Here is a 12,077-nt window from a genome sequence, read left to right on the forward strand (position 1 = left end):
GTTTTGGGTCCTGTTGTTTTTTTTTTTTAATATGTTTGCAAGTGACATAGGAGAAGGTTTGGTAGGTAAGGTGACAAAAGATTGTGATCCCGTTGTATAGAGCTCTAGTGAGACCACATCTGGAATACTGTGTTCAGTTCTGGAGACCTCAACTACATAAAGATATTGATCAAACAGAGCAGGTCCAAAGACTGGCTATAGAAATGGTCAAAGGTTTGAAGCATAAAACATATCATGGAAAGACTTAAAGGGCCATCTGGAGGGAAGAAAGAAAAATGGGACATGATTGAAACTTTTATCTCCTTAAGGACCAAACCAATTTTATTTTTCCATCCTAAGGGTGGGTTGACATTGAGGTATCCGCGTGGAGAAGTTCCGACACATTCTGCTGCTCGTTCCCGCTTGCGGCTGCCCGCATGTCCGCCTGTGCCATAGACTCAATTCTATGCACAGGCAGATTCTGCTGTCCGCCAAAAGAATTGACATGTCAATTCTGGAAGCCGGAATTTGCCTACCTATAGAATTGAGTCTATGGGACGGGCAAAGATGCACGCGCCCATGAGCGGGGATAAGCAAAATCCCCATGTTAAGGGCTTGTTTTTCCAAAACATACTTTACTTTGTAAGGACATTCTTTATTGTTGCATAAAATGTACTGAAATTTCTGCAAAATTTACTGAAAAATATTTGATATGTAAGGTAAAACTGAAAAAAAAATTGCCATAGTTGACTCCTATCTATGTATTTGTGCTAAAGCTAATTTTTTTTTAATGTGATCTTAAGCCTCGAATTTCTTTTTTATAACTTTTTTTCTGTTTACTCTTTTGCATTTTTTTTCTGTTAACCCTATTCACTGTGCTGCATCACTAACATTATATCTTAATAGTTCAGACAATTCTGCACCAAGCATCTCTATTGCAAACATTTTAAGTCCCTAAGTCTTATATAAGTAATCATTTGACTGCTATTGCAAACCAATGTAGTACTGCATCAATGTATTCAATAGGCACTCTACAGTAGTTTTAACTACTAGAACTAAACCGTAGAACTGTCAGGGCATCCACCGAGATCTAGTAAAGACCCTGGGCTGCTATAACAACAGATCTTTTCCCCCGTGATTACTTTGTGGGGAACTTATACGACTGCTTTACCACCAATTACTGTGTCAATAACATTTAAATGTGTTTTGTTGTGTTTTTGCAGTGATTTTCCTGTGAATTGTAAAATTGAGAAATAGAGAAAAATTGAGACATAGAGAAATGGTGCATTATGTCTGACCTGTAGTTTTCAACACCAGGCACCTCATTTCAGACTCCACTCCAGATAGTTAATCACACGCTAGAGAGCAGTGTCCTAATTTTAGACCCCCGACTAGTCTATAATTCAGTCTGTAGGCTACTTCACAATCATTATAACATAAGGGCCCCACTTTCCATATGGCTGTGTTCTTACCAAAACTTGTCATTAGGATTTAATGTGTGATTTTTATTTCTTATGTGGTTGGATTTTATGGAGATATATTACTTGACAGTAATATTAGAGAAATTGCTATTGTATTATGAATTCTAATATTAAATTGTCTTGATGAATTTTATGCTTAATTATTTTGATTAATTTCTTTGATATAGTATGATATAAGTGGCATTCCTAGGTTAGTTTCCAAAATGCTTTAGTTTTAACAGATGTTGCTGTAAATGTTCTCTTGGACCAGTGACAGAACAATCTTCCATGTCATTTTCAGTTGTGTTTGTTCTAACAGTTATCAGACATAGACATGTTGGGTTTGACTAGAACCAAGTGGTTAAGAATTCTTAGTATAAGCAGAATAAAAAAGGTGCATGTTGTTGCTGCTGAGTGTCACTGAATGTCAATGAGACCATGTTCACATGATAACATGACAGTTTTGTCTTTCTCATGTGGCAACTGCAACAAAGAAACACGACTTAATGTTACTCTGTCTTCATTTACATGGTCAAGGATGGCAAGCTGCATATTTACCTGCCTATAAAGTGTAAGGCTATGTTCCCATTATGTTTTGGGCCATTTTTAGCAGTAAAATAGCTTGAAAAACCAGGCATAGTTTTTCCCCATTAAAGGACAACTACGGCGTTAAAAAAAAAATAAAAATACTGACAGAGTTGATCAACATTTGAATTTCCCAGCCACAGGAAATTCTAAACAGCATTTACAATATGTTGAGCTAATTGACGTACAAAATGTTGTCACCTTAGGAGAAATTCTGCTGATGCTTTTCTACTAACCAACCCATTATAATTAAAATAAATAAAAAATAAAATACAAAAATATAAAAAGAATATTTTCTCTATGTTTGTGTCATATGTGTATAACATTCACTGGATGAATGAAAAAGGAAGGGAAAAAAGTACATTCAGACAGTCAGTAAAAAAAATTAATTTGCATCGCCTGCATTTTAAAAAAAAATTCATGTGCAACTAGTCAGCCAATATACAGTATATGAAAAATCCTGGAATCCTTTCCTTCAGTTGGATCATGAGATCTCATGGTGACCCTCTAGAATTTGCATGTGTTTCTGTGATTTAAAAGAGACCACCATATTAGGCACAACTTCCTACACGATCAAGCTGCATGGACTGTTCCACACAGCTAAAATTGATTTAATGACAGCTCAGCCTCCCTCACTGTATACTTTTAATCACTTACAGTATAGCTAATTTGAGGTGATATAAGGGAACCCAAGACCTGGATGGAATAGAGGGACAGACAGTGCGAGCCCTAGTGTTAGGCCCCGCAAGACTGCCCCTGCCTACTTGCTAGCCCTAGTTGGTCAGCACCAATAGGGCAAAGTTCTCTTCACTAGGTAAGTAAAGACAGACAAGACAGAATGAGACAAGTCAGACAAGCATAACAGAGAATATTTAGGTAGATACAGGTGAAGCTGGAGATAGAAGAATGGTACAAAAATGGCAGGCAAAAATGGTCCCGGAAAAGAGCGTTATTGGACTGACTCTCTGACATCAAGACCACTCAGAACAAATATTTGCAGAAAAGGGAGGTGGGTGGAGAAAGCAACTGTCCATCACTACTGCAATGTGCCAAATGGCAAAAAATGTGAATCCAGCTCCAGCCAGTGCGAATAAAAAATCCAAATTTATTGTAAATACATATTAAAAATTACATGGACGTCCATACAAAATAAAGAACCGACGCGTTTCAGAGCCTAAGCTCCTTAGTCATGGCTGACTTCCACATGCTATGTAGCCATATTTATGTCCATTGTTAATACAAGCACCTGGGGTTTGGTACCACCCACAAAGGGGGTTGTGACCATAGCCCCATCACAAAACAATCCACAGAAGGAAAACATGTAAGTGGAATACGCACAAACCAAAAAAAAAAAAAAAATTAAAATTTTTTGAAAAAAAAAAAAATTGAATAAAAAAATTCTACTAGTCACGATTTACAGTTAAGACTTACTAAACGTGGATACAAAAATGGTGTCATACGGAGGGCTCGAGCAATTGCGGAATCCCATAACCGTAGTTATCATCTTCAGGATAGATCCACAAGAATCCTCCAGTCTGATATAATAACACCTCCTGTTTTCTCTACTTCTTTCAGTGCCCAGTTTTCTAACATGCGTAACATTATACACAAACATTTACCAGTACTTATGGGTGATTTAGATTGTGCATCTATTCTGTCTGGTGGGATTAAATGTGTAGCCAAACGTGGTAAGTCACTGGCAAATGTCCTGTCCCCTAGTGTCCTCACTGAGACCCATCATGACACGTGGTTATCTGTGAGGGGGTGTTTTCCATGTGCATCTAGTAGGTGTTCAGTGTGCAAATTTGTTCCAAAAGCAAAAACATTCACATCCACTGCTAATAACAAAAAGTTTGACATAAAAACGTTTATTAATTGTGACACCAAATATGTAATTTATCTTGCAGAGTGTAAGAAATGTTTACTACAATATGTCGGATGTACCTCCAGGAAGTTGAAAAAGCGCCTCGCTGAACATATCTCGGATGTCTCTGCGGCCTCCAGACTCCTCTCCAACAGGTCCTTCTCTGGTCTTACTAAACATTTTGTGAACTGTCACTCAGGAGATATGTCCTCTCTATCGGTATGTGGCATAGAGAAAGTCCAGACCAACAAAAGAGGTGGAGACTGGATCAGGCAGCTTCATCTGAGGGAGGCGTTTTGGATACTTGAACTGGATGCCCGTAATCCGAGAGGTTTGAATATGAAAAATGATCTAGCTTATATCTACTAATCATCTACATTGCACTGTATGTGTTCACCTACCTTATTATGCTTATAAAAAAAATGTATTTTTTATTTTTTTATTCAATTTTTTTATTAATTTTTTTTTTTTTCCTTCAAAAAATTTTAAATTTTTTTTTTTTTTTTTTGTTTGTGCGTATTCCACTTACATGTTTTCCTTCTGTGGATTGTTTTGTGATGGGGCTATGGTCACAACCCCCTTTGTGGGTGGTACCAAACCCCAGGTGCTTGTATTAACAATGGACATAAACAGGGCCGGCCTTTGGGGTGTGCGACCTGTGCGCTTGCACAGGGCGCATCACCCCCGGCCAGCAGGGGGGCGCTAAGGCAGAGAGACAGCTGTGCAGCTGTCTTTCTGCCCGAGCGCTTCTCTAGCTGGCTGCCCGGCGCCCTCCTCCTGAGGTGGTTCCTCCCGGGCTCCCCCCTGCCTCCACCTAGGCGCCGCATACTGTACTATTAAGCTTGTGACCTTGCGGTCACAAGCTTGATAGGACAGTACGCCTACAGCTGATGCGCGCTCCCCGGGATTCCCCAGGAGAGCACGCATCAGTGACCTCAGCGTCAGCCGGCGTCTTTGTACTTCCGGCACAGGGAGGAAGTACCGGCCCTGGCGCTCGTGAGGTCACTGGAGCGTGCAGTGCCAGGACATGCTCAGGGAGCGCGCATCGGCCGGGGGTGATACAGAAGACGGGAGCCGCGTCTGGGGAGCGAGGTGTCAGGTGAGTTATGTGCTTTGGTTTTTTTTAACCTGCGCAAGGGGGGAGACAACAGAAGGGGGGAATCTATAAGTGGGGGACAACAGATGGGGGGAGACAACAGAAGTGGGCAATCTATAAGTGGGGGACAACAGATGGGGGCAATCTAAGTGGGGGACAACAGAAGGGGGCAATCTATAAGGGGGGAGAAAACAGAAGGGGGCAATCTATAAGGGGGGAGACAGCAGAAGGGGGTAATCAATAGGGGGGTAATCTATAAGGGGGGAGACAACAGAAGGGGGTAATCAATAGGGGGGGTAATCTATAAGTGGGGTACAACAGAAGGGGGCAATCTATAAGGGGAGACAACTGAAGGGGGCAATCTATAAGGGGGGCAACAGAAGGGGCAATCTATAAGGGGGAAACAACAGAAGGGGGCAATCAATTGGGGGGTAATCTATAAGGGGGGAGACAACAGAAGGCAATCTATAAGGGGGGAGACAACAGAAGGGGGCAATCTATATGGTGGGGGCACCTGTAAGAGAGGACAGCATGGAGGGCATATACTATAGGGGGACTACACAGAGGGGGGTTCTCAAGGAGATGCACATAGGGCCATATATAGGGAAGACTGAACAAGGGGCCATCTATAAGGAAGCTACACAGAGGGGGGGGGGGGTATATACTACAAGGGCATCACATACAGTCAGCCTACCCACTAAATGAGGGGGTAAAGGGGCCAATACAGATGTGCAGTTTGATAAGGATGGTGTTAGAGTGTGGAGCCTAATATGTCTGTCTGGCAGATTCTGTGGATTCGTGGCTCGGAGAAGTTCTCATAACGGCCCAGGGCAGATGGAGAAAGAAAAAAAGAAGAAAATGAATGAGGAACAACTCTAATCAGAGAGTCCCCTGTGAGTCACCTGATGTAACTGCTGATGTATATGGTGTACAAAGCCTGTGTAGGGCTGGGTCTACCTCTATATGACTGTATAAGGTGATAGTGATCTGTGTACAGTGGATTATTCAGTAGTGGCGGTGGTGTTAGTCAGTATGTAGTGATGTTAGTCAGTAGTGGTGGAATTATTTGTTACTTGTAATTTGGTACTGTGTTTTACTGGTCTCAGTATACAGGATTTGGTCAGCAACAATATGGTGGTGATGGTAGTGGTTGTGGTGTGGCGGTAATATTTCCCCCCTATATACTGGTAATATTGGTCTCAGTATACAGGATTTGGTCAGTAACAGTATAGCGTGTGTGTATGTGTATATATATATATATATATATATATATATATATATATCCCCAATAGCATCGCTTGGTCGAGGAAAGGACCCAAGTTGACCTCTTGCACCAGGGCCCAAGAGACATTGCCTATGCCCCTGGTCTGTGCACAGTCAGGGCAGCTGTTTCTCTGCCCGAGCGCTGTCCCACTAGCTGGCTGCCCTGCTCCAGTATCCCCCCACAGCTGCCGTGGTAACTGTGGGTCAGATTCAGGAACATACGGCAGCAGCCTCTGCCATCTGAGAGTGAGCCCTGCTGTAACTGCTCCTAGCACAGCCGCCCCTTCCCCTCCTTCCCCCAGGTCCTATACAGGGAAGCTCTTCTGTCCTGGTGCAGCTGGTGTTATATTACACTGCTGGGTAGTCGGGACAAGAGGAGAGAGCAGGAAGTCAGCAGCAGCATGAGGCGCCCAGTCCTGTCAGCAGCTGCTGCATTATCCACAACCAGCTGCCAGCTAGATGTATGTAAGTGCAAGTATATGTATATAGAATGTACATAGTGTGTGTACTGTTATATAATGTATAGTCAATGTGTAGGTGTGTGTGTACTGGAGGTTTATATATGAATAATGTGTGTTTAAATATGTGTGACATTGTATATGTGTGTACTATATAATGTGTAGGTGTGCATGTGTGTGTACTGGATACTACTTCCCCCTCCAGCCATACACACAACTACTACATGGCTGGGGAAGGTAGTAGTTGTGTGTATGGCTGGGTAAGTAGTAGTTGTGTGTATGGATGGTGGGGGTAGTAGTTGTGTATGTGGCTGGTGGGGGTAGTAGTTGTGTGTATAGCTGGTGGGGGTAGTAGTTGTGTGTATGGCTGGCGAGGGTAATAGTTGTGTGTATGGCTGGCGAGGGTAATAGTTGTGTGTATCGCTGACGGGGGTAGTAGTTGTGTGTGGCTGGGTGAGTAGTAGTTGTGTGTATGGCTGGGGGAGGTAGCTGTGTGTATGGTTGGGGGAGGTAGTAGCTGTGTGTATGACTGGGGGAGGTAGTAGCTGTGTGTATGGCTGGGGGAGGTAGTAGCTGTGTGTATGGTTGGGGGAGGTAGTAGCTGTGTGTATGGTTGGGGGAGGTAGTAGCTGTGTGTATGACTGGGGGAGGTAGTAGCTGTGTGTATGGCTGGGGGAGGTAGTAGCTGTGTGTATGGCTGGGGGAGGTAGTAGTTGTGAGTATGGCTGGGGGAGGTAGTAGCTGTGTGTATGGCTGGGGGAGGTAGTAGCTGTGTGTATGGCTGGGGGAGGTAGTAGTTGTGTGTATGGCTGGGGGAGGTAGTAGTTGTGTGTATGGCTGGGGGAGGTAGTAGTTGTGTGTATGGCTGGGAGGGTCGGGTGATGGGTGTTGGATGTCGTCTGGAGGAGTGGGAGGCTGTAGGAGCTTTATGTCACCATGGGGGGGGGGGCGCCGAAAAAAGTTTTGCACAGGGCGCCATCTACCTTAAGGCCGGCCCTGGACATAAATATGGCTACATAGCATGTGGAAGTCAGCCATGACTAAGGAGCTTAGGCTCTGAAACGCGTCGGTTCTTTCTTTTGTATGGACGTCCATGTAATTTTTAATATGTATTTACAATAAATTTGGATTTTTTATTCGCACTGGCTGGAGCTGGATTCACATTTTTTGCCATTTGGCACATTGCATTTGTATCTGTGGATGGGAGTCGGCCCATTACCATCCGTGCTCCACCGAGGATTGACATTTACAGGTCTGAGGATTTGGGTGAGCTGAATTTTTCTTTGCTTTGCTGTCCATCACTACTACCATCTGTAGCTCAGAAGAAACCAGATTGCTGTGGTGGAGAACTTTACAATCACCACACAATCTTACAGAGATGCTACAAGCTATAGCTAACAACATGGTGGCTGACCAGAGGTCGCTTAACCCCAATACAGCAATGTATTGTATTGATGCAGCACAGCTGTAATATAACCAATGGTGCAACAATAATAATGGTGGCATGTCTGCATTATATGGGCAAAAAAAAAAAAAGAATAATAATTTATAACATTGTATATAACATTTTATATAATGTACAAATTTAAAGCAGAAAGTACTTACATCCTATGAAATGCTTAGTCAGCACATAACAATGTGCAACTGAAGTCATCAGATAATCCTTTATGTGCCATCTACCTCTCATGCAATTAGGCAAATATGCAGAAAAATAATGTTTCCAGCACTAGAATAGGTTCATGTGCTTATCTTATTTTTTTTTTAGCACTTACAAGGGCAGTTTATATAAACCTAATTTGTTATTCTGCTTTTATTTTCTGCTGCTTTGAAAAGTTACATTTACTTTTGAGGGCATAATATGTGTAATGATCTTTCAAAATGTTATATTATTCTTGGGTCCTACAATCCCTTTTATACTGTATTTCTTCTCTTAGGTCCATGGTATCATAAATACAATGGCAAATTACATCTAAGACATAAATACACTTTATCCTGACAGGGCAGCAAATCAAAAGGGTGCCTGGAGCACTTGAAGGGAAAAGGTTACTATTAAAAAAGGGGATATGATTTAGGGTCATGTATTTTTTATCTTCTTACATGGTTTTAAGCTAGGGTTTGCTTATAAGCTGTCAGTGAGGTCAGTGGATAGGTCAGCAAGAAAAACAGGCAATATCAACATCAACTAGCATAAATTACATAAGAAGGCAGTTGCATTCACACATGTTAACACAGCTATAGAGTACAATTCAGTGCATGTGTATGTAATTGATCAGTGAGTTCTCTACCAAGTGAAAAGATAAAAAAAAATTATTATTTAATTAAAGGGGTACTCCACTTTAACCCTGTTCTATCCCTACCCATAATCTAAGCTTGTTTGTAATAGGTTTCTATTACATGAATTGGACAGTTTGTCTGTAGCACATCCTGACTTAGAGGCCTATTACACGAAGCAATTTTTAACGATTAACAACTTACGATAAACGATTGCAAACGAAATTGTTTATCGTTGACCTGAAATTGTTCACCGTATTACACAGAACGATAATCGTTAGATACGATCGTTATTATGATCATTATTGCGATCGTTACTATGATCCTTCTGATCCCAGCAAAACAATGGATAATGTGCTATTACACTGAAAGATTAGTGAAAAAACACGGAACTTAAGCGAACGGATGTGAAATTACAGCGAACGATTAGCGAACGATTAACGATGATTTTAGGTCTAAATCTAAATCAACGACATACGAACAAATTACACTGAACGATTATCGTTTAAATTCGAACAATATAACGATTTTTTGCATGATAATCATCCCGTGTAATAGGGCCCTTACACCCTGAAGCTGCAGAAAATCCTCACTTCCTGGACCACATGGTCTCGGTTCTTCTGTTCCTCCCTCCCTTCTGAAACCAAAGTCACATGATCTGTCTCTTCTGTTGCCAGGCAAGCTATAACACCTCATTTCTAACCCCGCCCGCCACTGACATTACACTAATCAGTGAGCATGTGGTCAAGGGGCAGGGAAATAACAGAACAGTGACAGCCTCCAGAGCAGTATAGGAAACAGTTTTTTCATCTCTTACTCTCTCTTTCTAATCTATGTAGATAGATATGTGGCCCACGGTAAGCTTGTTGGTCACTGTTAAGGGTTAATTACTTACCTCTGTGTGGCAGGTAGAGAATGCCTGAAGTACCAGCACTCAACATTGCTAATTGTCCAGCAGTGAGGGAGTTAACAGAGCTGTGCTGTGAGAGAAGGAGCATAGAAGGTTCTTGTGTGGAGTCCAGTCCGTGTGTGGTGAGGTAAAATAAAGCAAATGAAGTGTGTGCGGTAGAAACAGTGACAGATAAAGCCAGATTTATGTGAAAACAGCAGCCATAAATAACAACACCAGGAGGGGAGTGTGCTAGGAACTGTGTTGGTGCTAGGAAGCATGTCATCACTGTCCCCACTGATGTTTCTTTCTGTTGGAGTTTACTGTATATGCTTGAATAAATCCTATTAAACTGCACTATAATGGAGCATGCTTAACTTCATGAGGTGTGCTATTGAGAGGATACACTTAAGGGACCTGACCCAAGGCACCCCCACCTCCGCAATTCTCTCAGAATCACAAAGAACAATATCCCACACTGCCATACCCATAACATAAGAGTAGCTGTGGATAACAGATAGGTAAATATTTTGTTTACAGTGCCAAACAGAAGCAGATTGTGCCAGCGATGTGCAGGTACTTGGCAGTTGGCTCTGAGATGCAATGCATACTGGGAAATGTAGCTTCCTTGCTTGCACCATCTTAGATATAGATCTGCTTTTAGAAAAACCCTTTAGCTCAGGAACGGCAACAGCTAGAAAGATCGAATGTTGCTCAAAATACGCAAGGGGACTTGTTGTGTAAGACCAGCTAGGTTTGTGAGCATTTCATATTTTAGCTCTTTAGTGGAATACCCCTTTAAAGCTGGAGTCTCCTGCAAAAACAGGGGACAAGGAGCACTGCAGTAAAGGCAAAAAAGTGAAGGGGAGACTGCACTATACCAGGGCTTCTACTTCATTGAACTATAGCTGACTCATAGCAGTAACATACAGATTACTGTAAGGATTTCCGGAAGGGTGTGGATAAACAACCCCAGAAATTGTTAATCATCTGTATAAGTTATGATAAAGAACCTCATCTCAATTTTGCTTTGGAGCCCCAGAAAATTCTGACTTAGCCTCTTCTTTTATATGTCTTATTTTATTGCTAGGCATGAGAATGAACTCTGTGGAAAGCATATTTTAGAATATCGAAGCAGTTACAGTAAACTTAAAGATTCCAGAAAGTAATTTACAATCAACCCTGGTGGAAAGAAATAGCTAGGCAATAAACTGTGCAGAACTGCGGCATACTAACACGGCAAGATCCTTGTCATTTGTATGCAGCAAGTAAGGCTGTATCATATATCTTCTGTAAATGACAGTCCTTATTGTGAGCATAAGACAGAAAGTAAAAACAAATCATGTGATATCAATGCTGTTCTGTCTCTTAAGTTTACTGCACTGAGACACAGCAAGGCCGATAAATGTCTCTCCTGATAAGACTTATTGACACAATATAAAGGTTTGCCCTTGTTTTCTCCTACTTGCTCAGTATTTTAGTACATCTGCAGACTCCTCTGTTTTTTCTTGCAGTACTATCCATCAACTATCAAGTCAATCTATGAGTTGAGCGCATCTGCTTGTAAATAGAGACTGAATACTAGATTTGCTCATGCTCATCCTTCTTTTCACCTAAAGAAAATAGCAATGATGTTGACAGATTAGCTAAAAAAAAATGTATTTAACCCTTTGAGGACCAGGCCCAAAATGACCCAGTGGACCGCGCAAATTTTGATCGTAGTGTTTCCGTTTTTCCCTCCTCCCCTTCTAAGAGCTCCAGCACTTTCAGTTTTTTATCTACAGGCCATGTAAGGGCTTATTTGTTACAGGAATAGTTGTACTGTGTAATGGCGTCATTCATTTTACCATAACATGTACGATGGAATCCCAAATATATTATTTATGAAGATATAAATTGGTGAAATCGCAAAAAAGAATGCAATATGGTAACGTTTGGGGGGTTCCTGTGTCTACATAATGCACTATATGGTAAAAGCGACATGATACCATTACTCTATAGGTCAGCCTGAACACAACCATATGCAGGTTTACACAGATTCTCTAATGTTATATATTTTTTTTAAATGAAATCCTTTTTTTTGGCAATTAATTATAAATAAAATGGGACTATTGTGACGCTTATAACGGTTTTATTTTTTCACCTACGGGGCTGTATGGGGTGTCATTTTTTTCCGCCATGATTTCTAGTTTTTATTAATACCATATTTGTG

Source organism: Dendropsophus ebraccatus, chromosome 1, assembly GCF_027789765.1.
Source record: "Dendropsophus ebraccatus isolate aDenEbr1 chromosome 1, aDenEbr1.pat, whole genome shotgun sequence".
Taxonomy (NCBI): domain Eukaryota; kingdom Metazoa; phylum Chordata; class Amphibia; order Anura; family Hylidae; genus Dendropsophus; species Dendropsophus ebraccatus.